Source organism: Schistocerca americana, chromosome 5 (assembly GCF_021461395.2).
Source record: "Schistocerca americana isolate TAMUIC-IGC-003095 chromosome 5, iqSchAmer2.1, whole genome shotgun sequence".
NCBI classification, from domain to species: domain Eukaryota; kingdom Metazoa; phylum Arthropoda; class Insecta; order Orthoptera; family Acrididae; genus Schistocerca; species Schistocerca americana.
The window spans coordinates 29,520,531-29,536,301 of record NC_060123.1 but is presented as its reverse complement, the minus strand read 5'-3'; positions in this window follow the sequence as shown (position 1 = coordinate 29,536,301).

Below are 15,771 nucleotides of genomic sequence, written 5' to 3'. Positions count from 1 at the left end.
TCTTTATTATTTATTTCAAGTTTCTGCTACCAGTCACTTTTTATTTTATGCTTAATCTAACATAATGCAACGCGTTTCGAACGTGTCTGTTTATCTTCAGGCGTATATACATACATACATACATACATATAGAGACATGTTACTTAAAAATAAACAGTCTTAAACTAGATTAATCTAGAACTCTTTGTCAATTGTTTTTTTTACTGTAGCTGCTGGTGTGGCATTTTGAGGGGAAGGAGGGGGGCAGTGTCTGGCTAGAAATCGAAATCAGTGATGTCTCCTGCTGGTTTTCTTCCTTGTGGTTGAATACGTATATCACAGCCTGTATAGGTTGCAGATTGATTTGCATCCATTATGTGTTACGAAAATAGTGTGAAAGGTTTTTATATGACAGTTGATCACTTACAATTTCGTCATCTTGCTGCTTCACTTGCATCACTGGTGTAATGGCGGAGCTGTTGATTGACATTACACTGTTGCACGTTAAATTTTGTCACTGATTGCCAACGTAATTGACTGCACAAATTCCTTCAATGTTGACAGATTTGTAGTCAATTATTTACACTGACATATCTTGAATCTATTGTGTCAGAACTGGCTTAAGAGTGTTGAAGAATTTTGAGTTTTGGAATTCGGTTGTATCATTAAGAATGTTATCTCCATGCTTTGTTCTAAATGTTCAAATGTGTGTGAAATCTTATGGGACTTAACTGCTAAGGTCATCAGTCCCTAAGCTTACACACTATTTAACCTAAACTATCCTAAGGACAAACACACACACCCATGCCCGAGGGAGGACTCGAACCTCCGCCGGGACCAGCCGCACAGTCCATAACTGCATCGCCTTAGACCGCTCGGCTAATCCCCCGCGACTCCATGCTATGTGTTATGTATGAAAATTTCCATTTCTTCCATGATATCCATTCTTTTACTTTTTCCTATTTCGTGTAAAATTTCGACGTAGTCTTCGATTTTGAAAGGGTGGCCTATGTCTTTAATGTGAGTTGCTACTGCTGATTTGTTACATTTATCAAGCCTGTAGCACTTGCCCGCGAAAGGCAAAAGTCCCGAGTTCGAGTCTCGGTCCGGCACACAGTTTTAATCTGCCAGAAACTCTCATATCACACTCCGCTGCAGAGTGAAAATCTCATTCTGGCGTCTAAATGTCCTTTGAATCTGCCTGTTTGGCAGATATAATATTTATTACATTGACTGCAGGTAATTTTGTAAATGCCAGATGCATCAAGACTTGTATCTGGTGGTTTTATATTGTGAATAAGCTTCCTACTTAGGTTGTTGTTGGTGCTGAAGCTGACTTTTACTTCTGTGTTTTTGAATAGTCCTTATTTGTCAGACACTATTCCAAGATATGGCATTTTTACATATTTGACTGTTGGGCCACTTTCAGTTGTGAGTGTAGTTTGATGTTGTTTGTTCAGTTTATTTTTTATCTGTTGTGACATGCTATTAATTAGAGAAGGGTCATATCCAATGTTTATTGCAGTGTATGTTATAGTTTCTATTTCTTGTTGGAGTTCTGTATGTTGAAGTGGAAATTTGTGTGCTCTGTACAGCACCGATCTAAAGCAGCTTTTTTGTTGGAGGAAGATCTTGTTGCGATGATGACAGACGCCTCGCCCAACGATCATCGTGCTTTTGTTCACTGCCTGATCTCCGTAGACATTCTGTAAGTACCTATGAACACCTGCGACGCTCTGGTTTTTCGGCAAAAGAAACTCAATGACAGCTCTCTGCTTGGAACACACCTCCGTTACAGACGTTATTTTTGAAGCCTACGTATATCACCGCCACCAATTTGAACTTCATGAAAGTATAGTGGCTGAAGCGGAAATATTCCTCGATGTCACACAACAAATTCCACAGTTTTTCAGCCGAAGTTAGCGGAGAAAAAAAGGCGTTACATTACTTATTAATCGTCCGTCGCATATTTTCCTATTGCTTGTACTCTTTATCGTCCACATCTCATTTCTGTATGCATAACGCTACACTCCAAAGAAATACTTCCAGAAAAGACCCTCCTGCACTTAAATTTGTGTTCAATGTCAACAATGCTTTTGTTGAAGTTCTTTGATATATGTTGTTGTTGTTGTTGTGGTCTTCAGTCCTGAGACTGGTCTGATGCAGCTCTCCATGCTACTCTATCCTGTGCAAGCTTCTTCATCTCCCAGTACTTACTACAACCTACATCCTTCTGAATCTGCTTAGTGTATTCTTCTCTTGGTCTCCCTCTATGACTTTTACCCTCCACGCTGCCCTCCAATGCTAAATTTGTGATCCCTTGATGCCTCAGAACATGTCCTACCAACCGGTCCCTTCTTCTTGTCAAGTTGTGCCACAAACTCCTCTTCTCCCCAATTCTATTCAATACCTCCTCATTAGTTATGTGATCTACCCATCTAATCTTCAGCATTCTTCAGTAGCACCACATTTCGAAAGATACTATTCTCTTCTTGCCCAAACTGTTTATCGTCCATCTTTCACTTCCATACATGGCCACACTCCATACAAATACTTTCAGAAACGACTTCCTGACACTTAAATCAATACTCGATGTTAACAAATTTCTCTTCTTCAGAAACGCTTTCCTTGCCATTGCCAGTCTACATTTTATATCCTCTGTACTTCGACCATCATCAGTCCTTTGTTGTCTCTGACAGAATTACAATGTCATCGGCTAACCTCAAAGTTTTTATTTCTTCTCCATGGATTTTAATGCCTGCTCCGAACTTTTCTTTTGTTTCCTTTACTGCTTGCTCAATATACAGATTCAATAGCATCGCGGAGAGGCTACAACCCTGTCTCACTCCCTTCCCAACTGCTGCTTCTCTTTCATGCCCCTCGACTCTTGCAACTGCCATCTGCTGTCCGTACAAATTGTAAACAGCCTTTCGCCCCCTGTATTTTACCCCTACCACCTTCAGAATTTGAAAGAGAGTATTCCAGCCAACATTGTCAAAAGCTGTCTCTAAGTCTACAAATGCTAGAAACGTAGGTTTGCCTTTCCTTAATCTTTCTTCTAACATAAGTTGTAGGGTCAGCATTGCCTCTCGTGTTCCAACATTTCTACGGAATTCAAACTGATTTTCCCCGAGGTCGGCTTCTAGCAGTTTTTCCATTCGTCTGTAAAGAATTCGCGTTATTATTTTGCAGCTGTGACTTATTAAACTGATAGTTCGGTAATTTTCACATCTGTCAACACCTGCTTTCTTTGGGATTGGAATTATTATATTCTACTTGAAGTCTGAGGGTATTTCTACATCTACATCTACATCTACATCTATACTCCGCGAGCCACCTTACGGTGTGTGGCGGAGGGTACTTATTGTACCACTATCTGATCCCCCCTTCCCTGTTCCATTCACGAATTGTGCGTGGGAAGAACGACTGCTTGTAAGTCTCCGTATTTGCTCTAATTTCTCGGATCTTTTCGTTGTGATCATTACGCGAGATATATGTGGGCGGTAGTAATATGTTGCCCATCTCTTCCCGGAATGTGCTCTCTCGTAATTTCGATAATAAACCTCTCCGTATTGCCTGTCTCATACATCTTGCTCACCAGATGGTAGAGTTTTCTCAGGACTGTCTCTCCCAAGGCTGTCAGTAGTTCTAATGGAATGTTGTCTACTCCCAGGGACTTGTTTCGACTTAGGTCTTTCAGTGATCTGTCAAACTCTTTACGCAGTATCGTATCTCCCATTTCATCTTCATCTACCTCCTCTTCCATTTCCATAATTTTGTCCTCAAGAACATCGCCCCTGTATAGACCCTGTATATACACTCCTTCCACCTTTCTGCTTTCCCTTCTTTGCTTAGAACTGGGTTTCCATGTGAGCTCTTGATATTCATGCAAGTGGTTCTCTTTTCTCCAAATGTCTCTTTAACTTTCCTGTAGGCAGTATCTATCTTACCCCTCGTGAAATAAGCCTCTACATCCCTACATTTGTCCTCTAGCCATCCCTGCTTAGCCATTTTGCACTTCATGTCGATCTCATTTTTGAGACGTTTGTATTTGATATAACAATCGTTATATATATTATGCGCGTGGCGCTATGGCTTGCTACAAGTCTTTCTGTTGGCTGATGCTTCGACGACTTGAGTGTCCCTATCTACCTACAGTTTAAAGAGACATCAGAGCCACGTGCCGTTCCTAACGACTCCTCTGATGTGTGAGAGGTGAAGTCTACATTAAAGGCCGACTGAAAATTTCCGTCTTCCGACCGGGACTCGATCCAGCGACCTTTCGGTTTCCAAGCTCATGCTTTACCGCTACACCACCAGGTTTGAAATATTATACGTTATTCATGTTCTGTTTGCTGGGATATCTTTCTTCATACTAAGATCTGAAATGTTATCTAATTGCCTGTATGTGTATAGTGAAATCATAGTTAAACGCATGGTACATTGCCTTAGAAGACAAAGACAATGTTGAGTAGGCATACTACGCGGGTGACAAGACTTGAAGGAGCTTGCCGTTATCTACGGTAACGGAAAATCAAATGAGAGGAAGAACTTAAGTGTTGTACAGCCTTATCGGATGTACCTTGTCTGCAACACGCGTTCTGTGGACCGGTTTTCCGTTGTCAGTATTCACTATATTGCAGCCGGCAGACATATCGAGGCACAGACTCTGGGTTCCCCAGCGTTCGCCAGCACCGGATCGTAGAAAGCACTATTCTGTGCCGGGCGCTGGCGTGATGCCATGTTGTCCGGGCACATTTTCCAGAGCAAAACGACCCCTGCGCCAGCCACTTCCATTCCTTCCATCGCATTACCTGGTAAAATACGCCGCCGAGTTTGTGCGACAGCTAGAAAATTAGCGGGCCGACAGCCGGCGGTCTGGGAGAATCTCACCAGTCTGGTGTCCACACACCAGGAACCCCGCTGCTAGGCTGCGGACGTGCTACAAAAAACCGCGTGGCGTCTGAGCGCGCATGCGCAGACACGCGCGCGCGCGCGCGCGCGCGTGTGTGTGTGTGTGTGTGTGTGTGTGTGTGTGTGCGTGCGCGCGTGTGTGTGTGTATGGACGTGCGTGATTACGGGAGGCTCGTTAGCGGTCGGCTCGGATCGGCTGTCCTCGGCTCGCTGCGGAGCTGTCCGACGCCCACTGGACCCCTGCCCTCGTCCCGCCGTTGCTAGGCAACGAGGCTTCGGTAAACGCGCGGCGGCAGCCGGCACCGCCCTTGTGATAAGTCTGTCATCCCCAGGGCGCACTCTGAGGGCAAAGCAAATGCCACATCGCTCTTCGCTCAGCTGCCAGCGAGACCAAAAATATCTCTTCACTTTTGTCGCTAAAACTGTTCCTAGACTGCCAATATCTTTGAACTATATTCGTATTTGTCTAGTGTTACTGTCTACGGATAAGATTAAAGGCTATTGAATATACTGTGTAGTATATTGATGGATCTACTGAAACTGGATCCTCATTGCGCATACTAGTTAGACTGTTATTCGGTTTTTGCGTAGTGAAGGAGTGAAACCTATTGAAATTCATCGACGAATGAAGGTTCAATATGGTGATGCATGTTTGTCACAGCAGCAAGTCTACGAATAGAGTAGAAAGTTCGCAGATGGTGGGACTTCAGTGGAAGATGCTCCTCGTCCAGGTCAGGGACAACGAGTTGTGACTCCACAGAACTTTGCAGCAGTTGAAGCCATAGTGGAGGAAAACCGCCGTGTGACACTGAATGACGCAATGGAAGGAAAGAAGTTCCGTACTGATGAAGAGGTATGCCACGCGGTGCATGAGTGGTTGCATGGACTACCAGATGAATTTTTTTCTAAACCAATTTATGCACTTTGTAAGCACTGGAGGTCTTGCATTGAGCATGGGGGAGATTATGTTCAAAAGTGAAACAGCTTTGTACAACTTCTGCACAATAAACAATATTTAAAAAAATACAGGGTGATTCAAAAAGAATACCACAACTTTAGGAATTTAAATTTCTGCAACGACAAAAGCCATAGCTAAGCACTATCTGTCGGCGAATTAAGGGAGCTATAAAGTTTCATTTAGTTGTGCATTTGTTCGCTTGAGGCGCTGTTGACTAGGCGTCAGCGTCAGTTGATGCTAAGATGGCGACCGCTCAACAGAAAGCTTTTTGTGCTATTGAGTACGGCTGAAGTGAATCGACGACAGTTGTTCAGCGTGCATTTCGAACGAAGTATGGTGTTAAACCTCCTCATAGGTGGTGCATTAAACGTTGGTATAAACAGTTTACAGAGAATGGGTGTTTGTGCAAAGGGAAAAGTTCTGGACGGCCGAGAACGAGTGATAAAAATGTAGCACGCATCCAGCAAGCATTTGTTTGCAGCCCAGGAAAATCGACTCGCAGAGCTAGCAGAGAGCTGCAAATTCCACAATCAACTGTATGGAGAGTCCTACGAAAAAGGTTAGTTATGAACGTCAACTACCCGAGGCGATGGATCGGCCGCCAGGCAGCCCGTGACAGAGCACTTCATCACTGGCCTCCAAGAAGCCCTGATCTTACCCCCTGCGAGTTTTTCTTATGGGGGTATGTTAAGGATATGGTGTTTCGGCCACCTCTCCCAGCCACCATTGATGATTTGAAACGAGAAATAACAGCAGCTATCCAAACTGTTACGCCTGATATGCTACAGAGAGTGTGGAACGAGTTGGAGTATCTGGTTGATATTGCTCGAGTGTCTGGAGGGGGCCATATTGAACATCTCTGAACTTGTTTTTGAGTGAAAAAAACCTTCTTAAATACTCTTTGTAATGATGTATAACAGAAGGTTATATTATGTTTCTTTCATTAAATACGCATTTTTAAAGTTGTGGTATTCTTTTTGAATCACCCTGTATTGTATACTTTTGTCAGCAGAGTCCCGAATTTATTGTGTTGTGTAAACCGAATTATGGAAATAGCTTCGAAATCGGCGGAACGCACGTTTATTAATAGAATTATTGGAAGTCCTTAGAGGTTTGCCAGCTTTATGGTGTGTAAAATTAAATTAGCATAGTAACTGTCAGAAGAAACGAGCAATACATGCTGCTGTTATTGAAACACTGGGAAATGCATCTGAAAGCAGATCAGCTTCAGAATGAGATTTTCACTCTGCAGCGGAGTGTGCGCTGATATGAAACTCCCTGGCAGATTAAAACTGTGTGCCGGACCGAGACTCGAAATCGGGACCTTTGCCTTTCGCAGGCAAGTGCTCCACCAGGAGAGCATCTGTGAAGTTTGGAAGGTAGAAGACGAGGTACTGGCAGAAGTAAAGCTGTGAGGACGGGGCGTGAGTCGTGCCTGGGTAGCTCAGTGGCGCCGGCACGGTAGTTCAGCGTGTTCGGTCAGAGGGTTAGCTGCCCTCTGTAATAAAAAAACTGAGTTAACCGATCAACAACGAACTTAAACAGATGTCTTACGACGTCCGCCACGAGCAGATGAAGCGAACAAAATGAAAAAAAAGTCGGTAGAGCACTTGCCCGCGAAAGGCAAAGGTCCCGAGTTCGAGTCTCGGTCCGGCACACAGTTTTAATCTGCCAGGAAGTTTCAGATCAGCTTCAGTTAGCAAAAGTGTAAAGCAGGCTTATTGTCTGTGATGATATTTCCCTTACCAATTTCAGGTCTTCGAATGAATGTAAATAAGTTATACAGAACTGCAACCAGTCACTTTTTTGAATGATTATGTTTCATCCCGTAAACATAATTATTCAAAAAAGTGACTGGTTGCAGTTCTGTATAACTTATTTACATTCAATATAAAGTCACGGTTGTAAAATATCCGTAATGGATAAGCATAATCTTCCAATGAATTTCCTCTAGCTATATAACGTAAGGTAATTGAAACGCGCTGACTTAGCAATAGGGTCTAGCGGATGAGAGTTTTTTTTTTTTTTTTTTAATTACACACGCATCCACTTCAAAAAGTACGCCGGATGAGCGACCTCTCGTCCTGAAGTCATTTAGTAAATATTCATGCCATAGTATTGCACTCTTCTCGCTCATGTACACTTCGTCTTGTCTTTCCACAAGAGCAAAGCAAGCAGAATGGCGAGATAACGTCCAGATCCGTCATTTTTGAGCAGTATCATTTCATTGTGTGGACCCAACTGCCAGTATATTGTTCAATACATTATTGCCCTGTATAATTGACACTCTAGGGACCACATAATGGAAGTATTCTGATCAGTTTCCCACGGTGTATTTTTTTTTTCACCGTTCATTTATCACTGACTTGACAAAAGTCATTGGATAGTGATATACACATATACAGATCGCGGCAGTGTCACGCATACAAGTTACAAAACGGCAGTGCATTGGCGGAGCTGACGTTGGTACTCAGTTGATTCACGTAAGAAGATTTCCGACGTGATTATGGCCGCAAGACGAGAATTAAGCAGACTTTGAGCGCGGAATGGTAATTGGAGTTGGACGCGCAGGACATTCCATTTCGGAAATCGTTAGGAAATTCAGTATTCCGAGATCCACAGAGTCAAGAATGGGCTGAGAATATCAGATTTCAGACATTACCTCTCACCATGGACAACGCAATGGCCGACGTCCTTCGTGTAACGACCGAGAGCAGCGGCGTTTGCGTAGAATTGTCAGTGCTACCAAACAAGCAACAATGTGCGAAATAACCGTAGAGAAGTCAATGTGGGACCTACGACGAACGTATCCTTTAGGACAGTGCGACGAAACTTGGCGTTAATGGGCTATGGCAGCAGACGACTGGCGCGAGTGGCTTTGCTAACAGCACGACACAGCCTCCAGCACCTCTCCTGGACTAGTGACCGTATCGGTCGGATCCTAGACGACTGGAAAACTGTGACCTGGTCAGGTAAGTCACGATTCGATTTGGTAAGAGCTGATGGTAGGGTTAGAGTGTCGCGCAGACCCCCCCCCCTCCCGCCCCCTCCCCCCCCCCCCCCCCCCCGAAGCCATGGACTCAAGTTGTCAACAAGGCACTGTGTAAGATGGAGTGGCTCCTTAATGGTGTGGGCTGTGTTTTCATTTAAAGGACTGGGTCCTCTGGTCCAACTGAACTGATTATTCACTGGAAATGGTTACGTTCGGCTACTTGGAGACCATTTGCAGCCATTCATGGACTTCATGTTCCCGGACAACAATGGAATTTTTATGGATGACAGGGCACCATATCAAACATTTGGGCGAATGATTTGGCCATCCAGATCAGACAACATACTGCACCGGCAACACTTTCACGATTACGAACGGCTACAGACGCAATACGGCTCAATATTTCTACAGGGTATGATGACCTCAACCCACAGGAAAAATAATTATCAAAATCTGAACTGTGAAGTCATCCAAAATTCTAGTTGGAAAACTACACTCTTTGTTATACTTCTCAATTGGTCACGATCCCACTTTGTTTATGAACTGAAAACTCTAATATTCGCGAGAAACTGCTCTGAAATTACCTGAACCGACAAAATTGTGTATATAGTCTCTGAAACTTCAAAGGAACTAGAAAAAGTGACAAAATTTCGTGAATCACACACAATACTGTTAACAATCGCATGAACACTGGGAGTTTCACCATACATCTACCCACTTTTGAGTATAACCAGTGTCTCTTAATACTACGACTCGTAGCAATACAATATCAAAAAACTTTTATTACTGGGTAAAGAGTCACTACGTGATTTGACAGCTCACATTTATAATTCCCGCTCACCTCAGGAAAAGCACCAATACGGGAATAGCAACTTTTACGTTATTGGTCAGAACGCAAGCAATTATGGCAGTCGCCGTAATTCTCGCGCGAGGCCATATTTCGCGACAAAATACTCTTATTAGTTACTGTCATATATCTAGTCTCATAACAATACGTAAAACTACATAAAATGACTACAATAATTTTGACATGCAAGGAGAATTAGTTCTAATGAGAGGAAGAAGTTTATATTTACTGGTGTTTCAACAATGACTACCAGGCTACATTTAATTCACTGATTGTACTTTTATTTTCGTTAGCAGAAAGCAAACAAACTAAACAAAGAATTTAATTAAACAGAGTCTGTAATTCTTATACTTTTAATAGAAAAACAAAGTTTCTAGGTAAGGGATAGCGTTCGGCGAAATCCCTTAACTTTTTGTTGCATACGAAGCGTTGCGTTGGGCAGCACGATGTCGGCGGGTTACGATGACGAGAGCAGGGTACAGGCAGTTCCGCTGGTCAATCTTCTCCAGCGAAACGCAAATAAAGTTCCTGCACAGCTGTATCATTAACCCCGTGGTGATTAACAAACCACAAGACGCCAGTATACGACCGTTGTTGACATGTCCTCTCTTTCAAAGTACGTTACGTAGACATCGCTCGTTTTTACACTTTATGCACTGTCCGTGACGCTATCGTCCATAATTACACGGTTCGTCACATACATATAGTCTTAGCCACAAATATACAGTTTATAGAATTGTTCTTGTGCGTGAAGCACACCGTAAACAATGCCCACTCTGTTCTCGCAATTCAAACTTCGACAACGTCACTGAAAGCCATTTATGTTGCACAGTGAATTAGTCTTCACTTTCACGGCTTGATAGAATGTGATATACAACAGTTCCACCACCCAAAACCAATACCAGCAAAGTTCATTCGAATAAAGGCACAGTTCGTGTCGGCCACAACAAAGTAATGTTAGCGGCACTTTCACAGTCCTGTTTATTTGCTCTTAAAGTTCGCTGGCGATGGCATTACATACCGCAGTGGTAAAGAAAATTAACAATCTGATAGTTCCGTATCACTGTCCATACAATTACGTATGCTTTTCATGGAACACAGCACTATTTTTCCTGCGCACGCTTCACAGACACGCCATCCACCATCCCCTCTACTACGCAAGAACCTTTCAACTCTCGATATCGCTATCGCTGTCCCCTGTCTATAAATGTTATATCGTTATCGTAAATTACATAAACCTTTATAAATGTTATTGACTGCATTCTTCAGAATTAATAATATTCCAAAAGAGAACTTTAGAAACTTTACCACAGGTACAAAGCAAGAAACATGTTTATCCATTGGCAAACGAAATAATCACAATTACATCTTTACATTTAAAAACCACAGTAGAATGTTACATAATCACAATTAGAAATGCCCATATGAACATAAGAAAAAGAATAGAAATCCAAAGAAAATCACGAAAAAAATTTTTATATGCGTAATTAGCAATGCTTCACAAGGGGACTTCCAACGACTTTTGAAACCATGCCACGTTGAGGTCCTGCACTACGCCGGGCAAGAGGAGGCCCAACACCGTATTAGGAGGTATCGCTTGACTTGCGTCACCTCAGTGTTCTGTACCACCAGCCAGACTCAAAGACATGCTGGCACCCACGCCACGTGTAATGATTTCTACATACACTCCTGGAAATGGAAAAAAGAACACATTGACACCGGTGTGTCAGACCCACCATACTTGCTCCGGACACTGCGAGAGGGCTGTACAAGCAATGATCACACGCACGGCACAGCGGACACACCAGGAACCGCGGTGTTGGCCGTCGAATGGCGCTAGCTGCGCAGCATTTGTGCACCGCCGCCGTCAGTGTCAGCCAGTTTGCCGTGGCATACGGAGCTCCATCGCAGTCTTTAACACTGGTAGCATGCCGCGACAGCCTGGACGTGAACCGTATGTGCAGTTGACGGACTTTGAGCGAGGGCGTATAGTGGGCATGCGGGAGGCCGGGTGGACGTACCGCCGAATTGCTCAACACGTGGGGCGTGAGGTCTCCACAGTACATCGATGTTGTCGCCAGTGGTCGGCGGAAGGTGCACGTGCCCGTCGACCTGGGACCGGACCGCAGCGACGCACGGATGCACGCCAAGACCGTAGGATCCTACGCAGTGCCGTAGGGGACCGCACCGCCACTTCCCAGCAAATTAGGGACACTGTTGCTCCTGGGGTATCGGCGAGGACCATTCGCAACCGTCTCCATGAAGCTGGGCTACGGTCCCGCACACCGTTAGGCCGTCTTCCGCTCACGCCCCAACATCGTGCAGCCCGCCTCCAGTGGTGTCGCGACAGGCGTGAATGGAGGGACGAATGGAGACGTGTCGTCTTCAGCGATGAGAGTCGCTTCTGCCTTGGTGCCAATGATGGTCGTATGCGTGTTTGGCGCCGTGCAAGTGAGCGCCACAATCAGGACTGCATACGACCGAGGCACACAGGGCCAACACCCGGCATCATGGTGTGGGGAGCGACCTCCTACACTGGCCGTACACCACTGGTGATCGTCGAGGGGACACTGAATAGTGCACGGTACATCCAAACCGTCATCGAACCCATCGTGCCGGCCGCAGTGGTCTAGCGGTTCTGGCGCTGCAGTCCGGAATCGCGGGACTGCTACGGTCGCAGGTTCGAATCCTGCCTCGGGCATGGATGTGTGTGATGTCCTTAGGTTAGTTAGGTTTAAGTAGTTCTAAGTTCTAGGGGACTTATGACCTAAGATGTTGAGTCCCATAGTGCTCAGAGCCATTTTTGAACCTATCGTTCTACCATTCCTAGACCGGCAAGGGAACTTGCTGTTCCAACAGGACAATGCACGTCCGCATGTATCCCGTGCCACCCAACGTGCTCTAGAAGGTGTAAGTCAACTACCCTGGCCAGCAAGATCTCCGGATCTGTCCCCCATTGAGCATGTTTGGGACTGGATGAAGCGTCGTCTCACGCGGTCTGCACGTCCAGCACGAACGCTGGTCCAACTGAGGCGCCAGGAGGAAATGGCATGGCAAGCCGTTCCACAGGACTACATCCAGCATCTCTACGATCGTCTCCATGGGAGAATAGCAGCCTGCATTGCTGCGAAAGGTGGATATACACTGTACTAGTGCCGACATTGTGCATGCTCTGTTGCCTGTGTCTATGTGCCTGTGGTTCTGTCAGTGTGACCATGTGATGTATCTGACCCCAGGAATGTGTCAATAAAGTTTCCCCTTCCTGGGACAATGAATTCACGGTGTTCTTATTTCAATTTCCAGGAGTGTATATTGTAAGACGTATGCGTTGCCGGCGATGGGCGAGGCATGACAGACTCTCTGACCAGAGAGTAGTATGTCGTTAGTTGTTGCTTGTCGCTAGTCTGCGCTTGTCTGCGCGAGTCTTGAGTAGTCTTGAGTAGTCTGCGTGAGTCGGCGGGAGTCGGCATGTGTCGGCTGTCTGCTCTGCTCGGGAGTCTGGTCAGGACTCTGGAGGATGAGTATTGTTGTAGAAGGTAAAGAAGCAGCCTTGCGCATATCTAATAATGTATGTTAATTGTCATTTAATTTGTTCCAAAAAATGCCCCAATAATAATTTTTATAATATAAAGTAACTCTTTTAAAGAAAAGCATTCATTTCAATTTAAAGAATATTTCCAATGCATGATCATTCCTTCCAAGAATAAAAAAAAAAAAAATATATGCCAGCATTGCACGAAGCTGTGTCGAAGAATTTCTACTTAAGAGCAGATATATTTGCAGTTTTTATTGAGGTATGAATTTTTGTTTTTTTATTCAGTATACAGGGCCGAAGGGCAGCGCTGCTGTCCTCATAAAATTTATCAGGTTACAAATTTTTTTTATTATTTTGGTGTTTAGGAATTTTTCTGTTTCGAAGTTAACATTAAATGAGAAAAGAATTTTGTGGGAACATTAAATGTGAATGCATTTCTGCACACAGACTATAAATGGGACCCAATTTTGTTCAGAGGTTACAATATTAGAAAAATTCATTTAATTATTAATTTTGTGGGGAGTTTACGCTTGGTTCATGGTTCACGGTCCATTCACATTCTAAAAAATAAAAAAAATAAAAAAAGTAACCTCCCCACACAAAAAAAATATATATAAGATGCTGATACATGTTTTCCATAATCACTTCGGGCGAATGTTGAGTTGTTTGTTTGTCCATCGCCGATTTTAAGCCACATCCTTGTATAGCTTACGTGACGATCAGTCTCTAGTGACTTAGCTGCCGACGACGCTTTAAATTCTAACATTTCTTGCTTCGTCACATAATTTGGAAAATATAAGAGAACTCATCCGTCCTTAGTGAGGGCCGGCCGGTGTGGCCGTGCGGTTCTAGGCGCTTCAGTCTGGAACCGCGTGACTGCTGCGGTCGCAGGTTCGAATCCTGCCTTGGGCATGGATGTGTGGGATGTCCTAAGGTTAGTTAGGTTCAATTAGTTCTAAGTTCTAGGCGACTGATGACCTCAGATGTTAAGTCGCATAGTGCTCAGAGCCATTTGAACCTTAGTGAGGATTGATGCAGGAAATGGACTACAGAAGTGTTTCTTCATTCCTCGTAGATAACACATCGCCATCCTAATTTTTTCTTTGTTTTGAATATTTACAGTTCCTGTCTCACGTTTTAGGTAATTACCACATTTCCTCGATCAACATTTGATATGTACCTGGAAACCCTACATTTAACATTTATTTTATTTCAGTGACCTGATGGCATTTCCGTCACCATGATGTCATTTACCCTCGGATGAGAGGGAGAAATTGGCGAATCATGTAAATTTTGTTTTTGTTTGATTGGTTTTCACTATTTGAAGAAGACTCTGACAGAGCACTGAAAGCACTAAGCCGAAACACAGTCCAAGAGTAGAAGCCATAACGAAGTTCCTTGGGAGAGGCAGCCATGACAAAACTATTCCACCTGGTACTCGTGATGAATGATGCAGGCGAAATGCCATCAGACTTGAAGACGGTCATAATTCCATACGCAAAGAAGGCAGATGCTGACAGATGTGAATATTACCGACCCATCTGTTTAATAAGTCACGGTTCAAAATACTAACGCGAATTATTAAAAGCAGAATGGAAAAACTGGTAGAAGCTATGCGCTGGGAAGATCACTTTGGGTTCCGGAGAAATGTACAAGCACGCGAGGCAGTACAGGCCATATGACCTATCTTGGAAGCAACGAAATAGCGATATGGACCTATACAGACGGCGATAGTAACGTGTACGCAAGATGTAAAATGGCACTGCATTGGCGGAGCTGTTATTCGTACTCAGGTGATTCGTGTGAAAAGACGCAGAACGATATTTGGAGCTAGATGCATGGGACATTACATTTCGGAAAACGCTTGGGAACTCACCACTTCGCGATCAACAGTTTCATGTGTGTGCCGAGAACACAAAATTCCAGGCATTACATCTCACCATTGACAATGCAGTGGCCGACGGGCTTTACGACCTAGTGCAGCGGCGTTTGCGTAGAGTTCTCATTGTTAACAGACAAGCAACAATCAGTAAAATAACCACAGAAACCAATGTGGGCCGCACGACATTGCGGCGTAATATGGCGTTAATGGGCTATGGCAGTAGACGGCCGACTCGAGTGCCTTTGCCAATAGCACTTCTTCGCTTGCCGCGCCTCTCCTGTCAAAAAGGCACTGTGCGAGCTGGTGGTGGTTCCATAATGGTGTGTTCTGTGTTTTCAGGAAATATACTGGGTGCTCTGGTTCAACTGTGCCGATCATTGACGGGAAATGGTTATGGTCGGCTACCTGGAGACTATTTGCAGCCATTCATGGACTGCATGTTCCCAAATATGTAACCGGACCACAATTGTTTGCGACTGGTTTGAAGAATGTAGTGGACAGTTCCAACGAATGATTTGGCCACCCAGTTCGCACCACGCGAATCCCAAGGAACATTTATGGGACATAATCGAGAGGTCAGTTCAGGCACAAAATCCTGCACCGACAACACTTTCGCAATTATGGACGGCTATAGAGGCGATATGGCTGAATATTTCTACAGGCG